This window comes from Triticum aestivum, chromosome 3B (assembly GCF_018294505.1).
Source record: "Triticum aestivum cultivar Chinese Spring chromosome 3B, IWGSC CS RefSeq v2.1, whole genome shotgun sequence".
NCBI classification, from domain to species: domain Eukaryota; kingdom Viridiplantae; phylum Streptophyta; class Magnoliopsida; order Poales; family Poaceae; genus Triticum; species Triticum aestivum.
Window position 1 is genome coordinate 356,682,527 of NC_057801.1, and position 12,978 is coordinate 356,695,504.

Consider the following 12,978-nt stretch of genomic DNA (forward strand, 5'->3'; position numbering starts at 1 on the left):
GCCGAACGGGCAGCAAGCCCAGGAGGGAGCGGAGAGCGCGGACGAGAGTGCCGACTGGCAATCTCCCAATGATGATGATGAGGAAGAGAGTGATGAGTCGAACGATGAAGAAGAGTTCGACTCACAACCCCGCGCAGAGCGCCGATCCAAGCAATCTCACGATCCTGCAAGTGGGCGCAATAAGGCTGCACCTCCAAGCACGCAAGTGCATTAACGCACTCGGACTTTGACTCCAGAGCCGTTTGAAAATGTCGCCAAGCAGCCCAAGATTGTCCCTTCAAAGCCTCGGAAGACCTTTCCCAGGATCAAGATAGATGTCCCCATCGCTTCTGCGTAAGTGTTCTGTCTTTTTGTATTTTACTGTCGACTCATACTTCTGTTCTGACCAAGTGGATTTTGAATATTTCAGTGCTGCAACTTCTGGGACCTCCATGGACATTGACAAGGCTCAGGATGATGAAGAAACTGAAGATGTGGCTACTTCCAAAGCGGGTACGATTCTGCAATCTTGTGCTTATTTTGTTGATTGAATTATCGGTCGACTGAGCTCTTATGGTTGAATTTTGTGTAGCTCCACAAAATGTCATTGAACTTCCAGACGATGATGATGAAGTGCCTCAGAAGAATACGCGAAGGAGGGGCAGGACTTCAAGCAGGAGGATGCCTGTCAGCCAAATGTCTAAGTCGACAACAGCACCGGAAATAGTGGTCCAGCGATCCGGAGATCTGATTCGGGCCTCTGTTTCTTTTGCCAATCCTGTGTCGACTAACCGTCCTTCGGTGTCGATTGCTCAAGTCCCTGCTCCGTCCGTGCAACTCCATGCCTCAGATCCTCTGGTTGCTCCGGCTGTTCCACCAACTCCTCTCTTTGTTGCCCATTATACTCCAGAAGACCCAGTGGGTGCTGCTAAGGAAGCTATACCCCAAACAGGTTTTATGATGGACCAAATAAAGGTGGTACATGAACCTAGCAAGGCTGCCTACAATGCCAACTCTACTCCGCAGATGAATGTCAAGGTGAGTAGATTTCCGACTGAACAGAAACTGCTCCTTTGTTATCCATAAGATGTCCTTGGATGAGTGTTTTGGAACCTTTTATGTGCATCTATCATGAGTCTGCAGTTTACATCCATTCACCCACTGGGTGTTTTAACTTTTTGCTGAATAGTTCTTCCACTTGAGTCGAGTGTATCTCTGAACCAGTGGGTGCACTTTGTGTGCCCCCACTGGGTGTAGTTCCCAAGACCGTCATCGGATGTTTGATTCGGCGGGGGTCTTTGCCGAATGTCTCTTCATTGTTATTTCACTCGGCGGAATAGATTCAACTGAGTAAGATCCATACCAGTGGGGGCATGCAGAGTGCACCCACTGGGTGTAGTCCTCGAGACCGCGGTCGACTGCGGGCAGTCGGCCGGGGTCTAAGAATCTCTCTTCTTCTTTTTTTGTACATACTCATGCTGGGCAGACCATGTCGAGTGGTAAACTGGACCAGTGGGAGCACGCCAAGTGCACCCATCGGGTGTAGTCCCCGAGACTACTGTTGAATGGTTGATTCGGCAGTAGTCTTAGAACACTTTTTGCTGTGATTGACTTTTGTCTCTGTCGACTAACGTGTCTTATTTGCTGACCGCAGAAATCATGTGATCTCGGGGCCCAACTTGCTGAGTTCGAAAAGAAGCAGATCAGCCTCAACCTTGATCTGGAGCTAGCCAAGAAGAATCTTCAGAAGGCCAAGGATGATGCTAGTGCTATGGGAGGTAAAAACTCGCCGACTGTCCACCTTATAGTTTTTCCTTTCTAGTCTTTTGAACTGAGTGACTCCACTCGAACAGATGTGCGTAGTGAAAACCGTCAACTCCAAGCTCGTCTGAAGAATGTTATTTCTTTAGTCAAAATGACGCAGGCTATGGAGCAGAAGGACCTTGACCTTGCTGCAACACAGAGGGAAGCGCGAGAGAAAACAGAACTTGCCGACAAGAAGCTGGCTTCAGTCAGCAAGTTAGAAGAGGAAAACGCCAAGCTGAAGACTGTTGTTACCGAAGCCAACAAAGAAGTAGCAAAGTTGAAGAAGGACAAGGAGACCCTATCTGACAAGGTTGGAGATCTCACTCATAAGAAGGGCGAACTGGAGGCTTATCTGAGGAGACTTGCTGAGAAGACTCACCACTTTTCCGAATTGAAACTTGAAGGTACTTTCTCTTGTCCAAATGATTTGCAATTGTCGACTCATCATATAGCTGCCGACTCACCACTTTTCCGAATGTGAAGAATTCTGCCAGGACTTTGAAGCAGAGACTGGGCGGATTGAGAAGGGTCTAGACCCCATAAACTCTCCCTTTAAGTATGAAGTTGCAATAAACATGCTGCGATTGGAGTCTCGTCTTGATAGTGCTGTGGATTACCTTGCTCGTCTGAAAGCGGTGGCATCACAGATTGACACAGAGCTCTGGCCCCGAGTGGTGTTACAAAATGATCTCGAGTCCCTGATGACTCGACTCAAAGAAATCCCTGGTTGAGTGCAAGAATGGAAGAAGTCGTCTACTCGCTGTGGCGCTGATGTGGCTCTGTCCTTGGTCCAAGTCCATTGCAGGGAGGTCAAAGAAGACAAGCTGGCGGCTCTCAAGTTTGCCAACACCAAGAAGCTCCAATTCCAGTCCTTCATGGAGACCTTCATTGATGCTGCCACTCGTATTGCAGACGGCATCGACCTTGACAGCTTCGTCGAGCCAGTAACTCCTCCTACTAACGAGTGAACAAACTTTATGCCTCACCTTTATTTGCCTCGGAATGCTGAGTTATTTTGTAACCGGCATCGACCTTGACAGCTTCTTCGAGCCAGCAACTCCTCCTCCTGACGAGTGAACAAAGTTTATGCCTCACCTTTTTTGCCTCGGAATGCCGAGTGATTTTATAACCGTTAAACTCTTTCAGGCCTGATGCCTGAGTACTTCTGCTCGTGATTTTGAACTTTGCTGGGTTTATTTGAACTTGGTTTTTCCTTGAATATGGTGGCTTTGCCTTTACCACTTTTGGATCTTTTTTAATTCTGAGTGGAACTTGAATTCTCACTCGGACGTTGTACTTGTGACGCAGCTCTGACAACGTGTTTGGTTGGCACCTCATCGTCCTTACAGATCGGAATGGAGCGGACACTGTACTTGTGATGCAGCTCCGATGACGTGTTCGACTGGCACGTCGCCGTCCTTGTGGATCGGGATGGAGCGGACGTTGTACTTGTGACGCAGCTCAGAGGATCTTTGCAACTTAGGCGAGTGCGGGGTCACAGCTAAGCCCCCGAGTGTGAGGATTGCTCTTCACTAGGAACGGTTTTTTAACTTAGGAGAGTATGGGGTCACAGCTAAGCCTCCGAGTGGGTGGATTGCTCTCCACTCGGAATGGTTTTTTAACTTAGGCGAGTACGGGGTCGCAGCTAAGCCCTTGAGTGAGAGGGTTGCTCTTCACTCGGAATGGTTTTTTAACTTAGGCGAGGACGGGGTTGCAGCTAAGCCCCCGAGTGGGAGGATCGCTCTCCACTCGGAATGATTTTTTAACTTAGGCGAATCAGGTTCGCGGCTAAGCCCCCGAGTGTGAGGGTTGCTCTTCACTCGGAGTGGTTTTTAACTTAGGCGAGTACGGGGTCGCAGCTAAGCCCCCGAGTGGGAGGATTGCTCTCCACTCGGAATGGTTTTTTAACTTAGGCGAATTAGGTTCGCGGCTAAGCCCCCGAGTGAGAGGATTGCTCTCCACTCAGAATGGTTTTTTAACTTAGGCAAATCAGGTTCACGGCTAAGCCCCCGAGTGAGAGGGTTGCTCTCCACTTGGAATGATTTTTTAACTTAGGCGAATCAGGTTCGTGGCTAAGCCCCCGAGTGAGAGGGTTGCTCTTCACTCGGGGTGGTTTTGAAACTTAGGCGAATCGGGTTCGTGGCTAAGCCACCCACTGGGGGATTTGAACACATGTGTTTACGGAAAAAAATCATTAAGATACTGCAAAAATCTTTTCTTTTATAAGCAAACTGAAGGATTCTTATTACAACTTGTCGATCCGAGTGGTTTAGGTATAGAAACGGTGGAGCAGCTCCGTATTTCATGAGCGTGGCTCGTCCACTTTCTTGGCTACGTTGTAGAGGTGATATGCCCCGTTGTGGAGCACCTTGGTGATGATGAAGGTACTTTCCCAGGCTGGAGAGACCTTGTGAGGTCTTTTATGATGCACCCGAAGCACAAGGTCTCCTTCCTGAAATGCTCGACCTCTGACATTACAGGCATGGAATAGGTGCAGGTCTTGTTGATAGATGGTCGACCGGATCAGAGCCATCTCTCGCTCCTCCTCTAGGAGATTAACTGCATCTTGTCGTGCCTGTTCTGCTTCAGCCTCTGAGAAGAGTTCCACTCGGGGGGCATTGTGCAGCAAGTCACTCGGAAGCACAACTTCAGCACCATACACAAGAAGAAAGGAGTTCGCTCAGTCGACCGATTCGGAGTTGTTCTCAGTCCCCATAAGACAGATGTCAATTCAGTCACCCAGGCTCCAGCAGCGTGCTTGAGGTCACGCATCAGCCGAGGTTTCAGCCCTTGAAGAATCAAACCATTTGCCCTTTTCGCTTGCCCATTTGACTGCGGGTGCGCAACAGATGCGTAATCAACCCGAGTGCCCTGGGAAGCACAAAATGCCTTGAACTGATCAGAATCAAAGTTGGTGTCGTTATCTGTGATGATGCTGTGTGGGACCCCATATCTGAATATTAGCTCTTGGATGAAACTGATGGCAGTGCTTGAGTCAAGGTTCTTAATAGGCTTGGCTTTGATCCATTTGGTGAATTTGTCGACTGCTATGAACAAATGAGTGAAGCCACTTCTGGCGGTCTTGAAGGGTCCAAACATATCTAACCCCCATACTGCAAACGGTCAAACGAGTGGAATAGTCTTCAAGGCAGATGCAGGCTTGTGAGACATGTTGGAGTAGAACTGGCAACCTGCACACTTGTCGACTATATCCTTTGCCATCTCTTTTGCACGCGGCCAATAGAATCTCGCTCGGTATGCTTTGGCCATGATGGTCCAAGAGGATGCATGGTGACCACAGGTCCCCGAGTAGATCTCGTTTAAAATCATTCGACCTTCTTCTGGGGTGACACTACTAGGGAAAACCTTATATATAGAATCTTAGCAGCAGCGTGGCACAAAAAGAGGCGCTACTGCTAATTAGCAGTAGCACGGGTCCAAAACAGTCACTACTGATACAAAGTTAGCAGTATTACGTGTGGGCGAAACCGCGCTGCTACAAAAATCGACCGACAGTACCCACCAACCTAAGTTTAGCAGCAGCACGGTGTCACGACACGCGCTACTGCTAATGCAATAGTAGTAGCACGCTTTTACTCCGGTCGCTGCTGCTAATTTTGAAATTGGGCACATGGCTGGCCCCGCTTACCAGTAGTGCGTGTGTGTAAAGCACGCTGCTGCTATGCTATTATCAGTAGCGCGTTTTCCCGCCCGTGCTACTGCTAAGACGCAGCACAACACCATCTTTTCCCCCTCCCCGTCCTCTCCGCCCCCATCTCCTCTCTTCCCTTTCCCCTACCTCCCACATCCTCTCTCTATCACTTTGCTTCTTCCTCAATACTTCTCCCCCCATTACTCTCCCTCTTCTACCTACCTTTCTCTCTCTTCATTACTCCTAGCGAACTACACCACGTCCATTAATGCATCTCCTTTCTCTTTTTCCTTCCCCCTCCACTAGTCGAAGTTGTCTCCTCCCAAATTAGCTAGCTAGGTAGATGTAGCATTTAGTTAAGTGACCTATTTTCCCCCTAACTAGATCTATCTTTGTCAAGAAGAGCTTTGTGCACTTTTGATCTCCCTACATCATCATCTCCATCATGTGCTCGATCTCGAGATAGGTGATTAAAATTTTATGCTTTTGCAAGAATGGAAATATGTGTATGTGTGTGTGATATGATAATTGGGTGATATGATGGAAATTGTGTGTGTGGCATGAGTTGACACCGAATTGTGCTTTTGAGTTGTCTATGTTTTGCCGAAATGTCGATTTATTTCCGTTTCGGCGAATTCGGGGCAAACTCTAGATCTATATGTCCTATTTTTAGGGAAGGTCAATGCCGAATTTTTGTATGACTTTGATGCATGCACGCATTTTTATAATAAATTTGTTTGTTATCACCGTGCAGACGTTCATGATGGTCAGTGGAACGATGGTGGACAGGTGATTGCGGTCGGCGGTGCAGGACATGAAAGAAAATAACCTTACAGAGGTTTTATGCCCGTGTCGAAAATGCAAAGGAATAGTTTGCCTCGACCCCTATGATGATGGTCGTGTTGAAGCGCACCTACTCATGACTGGTTTCATGGATGGCTATACTCGGTGGATAATTGAAGATGAGGATGATGATGTTGAGGACGCCGATGGGGCAGGCAATGACGACACGGGGCAAGACAAAGAGATGATCGATAATGGCGGACGGGAAGAGGCCGAACATGGCGACGGAGAAGGGGCCGGACATGGCGGAGGAGAATGGGCCAGACATGGCGGCAGAGAGAACATGGACTCCACGCAGCAGAGTTCGTCGGTTCTAAGTTCAATCGTGCGGGACCCTCATGTTCAACCAGTGTTTCGCAAGGAGACGAGTACTGAGAGAGCTGCTTCTAGAGAGGAGGCTAAGCTGCAGCAACTGGTGGTAGACTTGAACACTCATTGTATGATGGTTGCAATCCTGAGGTGACCCGCTTGAGTTTCACACTCCAACTCCTGAGGACGAAGGCTAAAAACAAATGGACCGACACTAGCCTCGATGAGCATCTCAAATACCTAAAGGATGTTCTTCCCGCGGGGAATCGATGTCCTACTAGTGTTGATGAGGCCAAGAAGATCGTGTGCCCTCTTGATCTGCCGCACGTTAGATACCATGCATGCATCAACGATTGCATAATTTATCGGAAGGAGCACACGGAAAAACAAGTTGTCCGGTGTGCAATGCTTCTCGATACAAGAAGGCCGGGAAGAAATGTCCCCAAAAAGTTGTATGGTACTTACCAATCACTCCCCGTCTCCAGCGGTATTTCATAGATCCCAAGGAAGCAAACCTAATGTGCTGGCATGCGGAGAGGAAGAAGCCCGACGATGGAGATGATCCGAAGCTGAGACACGTCAAGGATGGAAGCCAGTGGAGAGCGTTGAACGGCTTCTATCGGTATTTCGAATGTGATGCAAGGAACATCATGCTCGGCGCGTGTACCGATGGCATGAATCCGTTTGGCAACCAGAACACCAACCATAGCACATGGCATGTGTTTGTATGGATGTACAACCTCCCCCTAGTTGTGCATGAAGTCAAAGTACATTCGCATGAGCATGCTGATTCAAGGGCCGAAACAACCAGGAAATAATATTAATCTATATCTGGGGCTACTTCAATAGGAGTTAGACATGTTATGGAAAACACCGGCCAAGACATGGGATGCCAGCAAAGGCGAGTATTTCTACATGAGAGCCGTGCTGATCACGACGGTGCACGACTATCTTAGTTACAGATATGTTGCAGGCCAGGTGTGCCATGGATATTGTGGATGCACGCGGTTCATGGATGATACGACGTCTCAGCAGCTAACATCAAGGAAAGATGGCGGGTCTGGGAAAATCGTGTACATGGGGAATCGAAGATGGATTGAACCGTGGAGAAACCATGGAGATCTATTCAATGGTCATGCTGAGCATCGAGGATCTCCACGTAAGCGGAGCGGCGCCAAAATCGATGAGCTGTTGAAAAACTGGAAGCAGTGCCCCGCGCCGGGAAAGACGATGAAAAAGGCGTCGGAGCCGCTGCTGAAGGTATGGAAGACGAGGTCTGTGCTCTGGGACTTGGAGTACTGGCACAAACTCGATACACCTCATTGCCTTGATCAAATGCATATCTGTAAGAATGTCCTTGAGAGCTTGCTTGCGACACTGATGATTATGCCGGATAATACAAAGGATGGGCCGAAGGCAAGAAAAGACTTGCAAGATTTGAATATCAGGGAAGATCTGCACATGCCACCCCGTAAAAAGTCAGACAAGACAGAGACGGAGAAGGGCAAGAAAATAAAGGAAGATGATTATTGCCCCCCTTCTTGCTTCATCTTATGTTAGGCTGAGATCGATCAATTCTTTAAGTGCCTTACCGGAGTCAAAGTTAGTTCCGGTTACTGTGGCAAGATAAGCAGATATCTAGACACGGACAAGAAAAGGTTCCGCGGGATGAAGTCCCATGACTGTCATGTGATGATGATGCAGATACTACATTTTGCCCTTAGAGGGATAATGGACAGGCACATCCGTGACACGCTTATTGGTATCTGCAACTTTTTCGACGTCATCTCTCGAAAGTCGATCAGTGTGAAGCAGCTCTGAAGGCTACAGGAAGAGATTTTTGTGATACTGAATGAGCTTGAGATGTACTTCTCACCCACGTTCTTTGACGTGATGGTGCATCTATGTGTCCATATTGTGGACAACATAATAGGCCTGGGGCCGTCATTCCTGCACAACATGATGCCGTCTGGGAGGATGAATGGGATCATCAAAGGATTCATTCGTAACATGTCCCGTCCGAATGGAAGCATCATCCAGGGCTATCTGACACAAGAGTGCATCTCTTTCTCCGAGAATTCTCTATATGGCGCAGACTAGCCGCCTGGTGTTGGTGTTGGTTTGCCCGTTAACAAGCATGATGGGAGGCTTGAAGGAGAAGGTCACTCCGACGGTCGTAAGGAACTGCACATGGCATACTCAGATTGATGCAGCGACTTTGATAGAGCAAACTTGGTAGTGCTACAACACCTAGACGAGGTAGATCCTTTCGTGGCACTGCACAAAGAAATTATCGCAAAGAAGTATCGTGACTGGGGGGTATGCAGGACAGACGCCGAAGTTACTAGAGAGCACAACTCCACTTTCCTGCATTGGTTCAAAGAGCTTATTATTGCTAATCCCCCGGAGGAGGGCTCTAAGGACGGATTGGTCATATATGCCTTAGCACATGGCCCGTCGCCCAACCTCGTAACCTATCAGGCATACGATATCAACGGATACATGTTCTACACGGAGGCCAAAGATATGGACAGTGATGATCAGAACTCAGGGGTGATGATGGAATGCATGACTGGCATCGACAACTGCGCAACTGATAGATTTTACGGAAGGGTCGAGGAGATCTGGGAGCTTGACTACTCTGGACTGCACAACACGACGATGTTCCGTGTCAGATGGGCTAAGAATGTCAGGTATTTCACTACCATGACTATACCCGACGCCAAGAGCGCTGCCATGAACGCTATCGCAAAAAACGAGCCATGGGTACACGCTAAGCATGTGACACAATGCTTCTTCATAACCGACCCACGCAATCCCAGCCGTGTTGTCGTGAGGAGAGGCAAAAGGAACATCATTGGAATGGATGGAGTCTCCAACGAGGAAGACTATGACTAGTACAGCAACCCAATGAGGGAAGATGACGATGATGATGAAGTATACGTCAAAATAAGAATCAATACTACATTACCTAAGAAAAATCGTACTCCATGGAAAAGGAAAAGTCACAATGAGGGGCTCAATTATTCTTCAACAAACAAGAAGGGAAAGAAGCTCACTCAAAAACGAAAATGCCAACGCTAAGGAACCGTATGTTATCGGTCAAATGATGTAATATATATGTTCCTATTTTGTATACACACTTAACCATCAAATGATGCAATATATATCGCCTTCCCTTCGTTCACTGCTCTCAAAAAAAAGTGAGAGAAAATAAAGGAAAATAAAATAGAAGGAAACAAACAGGAAAACTGCTATATAGATACTGGTTATAGCAGCAGCACTTTTCTCGGAAAAGAGCTACAGCTAGTCAAGATAGCAGTAGCGATTTCTTCATAAAACCGCTATAGCTACCTGAAGTAGCTATAGCGCGTTTTGTTTAAACGCACTACTGCTATGCCCACTTAACCCCCAAAATCCCCACTCCTCTATTCATCCCGCCTCTTTTCCCCCAAATCCCCACACTCTCTCTTCCCTCATCGCACCGACGGAGCCCTGCCCTCGCCACACCCCTGCGTTCACCCCCTACCCCGACCCCGACCCCTGCTCCGGCCCTGGCCCCGACCCCGGCTCCGGCCCCGGCGCTCGCCCACGGCCCCGACCCCGACCCCGGCTCCGACCCCGACGCTCGACCCCGACTCCGACCCCGACCCCGACCCCAATCCCTCCCAACCTCGGCCGTCGTCGGGCATGCACCCTATGTAAGCCCCCCACCGCTCCTCCTTTGTCTGGTAGCTAGGGTTCTTTGGTTAATTTACTTAGGTTTTAGTTAGGGCAGATGGTTAATTAGGCTATATATTTAGCTATGAATTTAGCTAGGTTTTTTCTTCAAGTTCTATATTTTTCTTCCTTTTATATGCAAATTTGAAGTGGCCATGTGATATGTGGACATGTGATGTTTTGGACATGTCATATTTGGAATTTGGACATGTCATTTGGACATGATGATTATGTGCAGGGTAAATGATCCGACTGGCCTATGTTACGCCAGAATGTTGATTCATTTATGTTCCGGTGAATTTCAGGTGCTCGATATGTCCATTTTTTTTAGCAAAGGTCATGCCGAAATTTTTTGTGAATGTTGGCATAATTTGTGCTAGATAGTAGGCATATCGAGTGCCGGAAGTTGCTGGGAAACGACATGACGGCAAACATAGATTTCTTTTTTATGTCATTTCTCATTTTTTTCATAGTTTTAGAATTAAACAAGGAGACTTAATCATAGGAAACATGTCGAACAACGAAGAAACTGGGCCTTCTGACCAAGATGCAAACGAGATGGATTATGATGGTGAACAAGAGTACCTTGACTTTTTGTCTGCTAAGCACAATCAAGGTTTGCTGGTCGGCCTCGATGATGGTACTGACGCGACATCGACACCGACGGCGCCGGCACCGATGGCGGCATTGAGACCGGCGGTGAAGATACCAGCGGGGAAGGTACCGGCGCCGATGCCGCTACCAAAAAGAAGAAGCACCGGATACGAAAACCTAACAAACTAGGGATTGGACGACTGGTGATCACAAAGATGGCACCTGGCAAGTTTTAGCCATTAGAGCCGGAAGAACCTCGCGAGTGCTATTGGAACCAAGTAGGATGCATCCTACGGGGATGCGCGAGCATCAATGACGATGACTTAAGGAGTAAAGAACATTTGACGCAGTTGCTCCTGACAAATTTGCACAAGAGATTCAATTTCCCCGACCAGGATGATAACATAGAACAACCGTGGGATGATCCGAAGATGAAAAAGATTAACAATCACGCCAAGGGCATGTTCAGCAATGATTTGGCCTCCTGGAAAGGGAGGGTAAAACGATCTATTTAGGATGAGGAACCCCTGTCCAAGATTCTGGAGGAAAATCCGACACTTACGGAAGAGGAGTTCAAAAAGTTCAAGGACAGTTGCGCTATCGAGGCAGCCAAGGCTAAGGCTGTGAAATTCAAGAGCCTTCAGCAAAGGAACACAGGGAAGCATCACCTTGGAAAACGTGGCTACCTCGGTAAAAGGCCCATATGGGATAAGGAGGACGCGGAACGTGAAGCCGCGGGTATCCCAGACCCGTTCGCAAAGTTCACCAACCCCTTGGAGCATGACTTCATCAGGGCCCTCTACAAGTGGGACAAGGAAAAGAAGATTTTTTAGAAGGACCAAATCATGTGGAGATTGATTAGACTACTGGTAGTTATTCTTTTACCACCTTACATTTAGCTCCAGATCTAGTCGACTACACATTCCTAAATGGTTCACGTTCCTTCTGCAGGAGAAGCAACACCAGCTTGCAGCTGAAAGCCCTACTTCTCCGATGAGGCCCAAGGGGGACACCCCTCTCAACCGGTCCTTGAACGAACTTAAGGGAATCCCTTTGGGCCAGCGGACGCAATATGGTTGTGTGCACGGTGCTGGAGACGGCTCCACGTGGAAGGTGTTTTACAACGAGGGCCCGGAGGCCAAGAAGCGGAAAAAGAAGTTTAGTCAGGCGAACATCGACGAGAAGGTGAAGTTTGTGGTCGAGAAAAAAACAACTGAGGACGCGAAAAAATAGCCGAGGAGAAACATGAGTTGCTACAGCAGGCAGTCAATGCAGTTGTAACTGGCTGCAGAAATGATTTTGCTACTTACTTGGTTCCAGCTATCATCAACTAGACGAAGGAAAATCCAGACAAGATGGTACATGATTTCCTGTTGCTCAGTTTCGTCGCGAGCAACTCCGTGAACAACAACACCGCCGCACCATCACTTGCTCACGCAACCGGGCCTCCTCTCGTACTCGCTACCGCTCATAGTAGCCCGTCCTCAGTCTCTGGCACGCTAGGTGGGCCTTCGTCTTTGGCTGTGCTCGACGCCCTCACGGTATATATATAGGGCTGGACTATTCTGTTACCAGTAACAGAATATTATTCTCTTACCCTCGCCCCCTATAAGGCGCGACACGTCCACGACCGACCCAGCCCCATTCCGACCCGCTTCCTAACGCCGGAGGCAGCCGTCGTGGGCGAGCGGGCGATGGCGGCAGCCGGAGCGAGGGAGCCCGCGGCGCCTTGACCCGCCGACGGCGAGTTTGCACCACTGGCCCCCGATCCATAGCCACCACTCCCCCCGACGCGTAGCCATCTAACCATGCCGCCGACCCAACCGCCGCCGCCGGAGCCTCCCCGCGCACCTCCCCGCCGCCGGGCGGCAGAGCCTCCCCGTGCGCCTCCCCTCTGCCGGGCGTCGGAGCCTCCCCGCACGCCTCCCTCTGTCTGGTGTAGGAGCCTCCCCGCGCGCCTCCCCGCCGCCTAGTGCAGGAGCCTCCCCGCGCGCCTCCCCGCCGCCTGGTGCAGGAGCTTCCCCGCGCACCTCCCCGCCGTCGGGCCCGGAGATTCGCCTGGGCCGTGATCCACG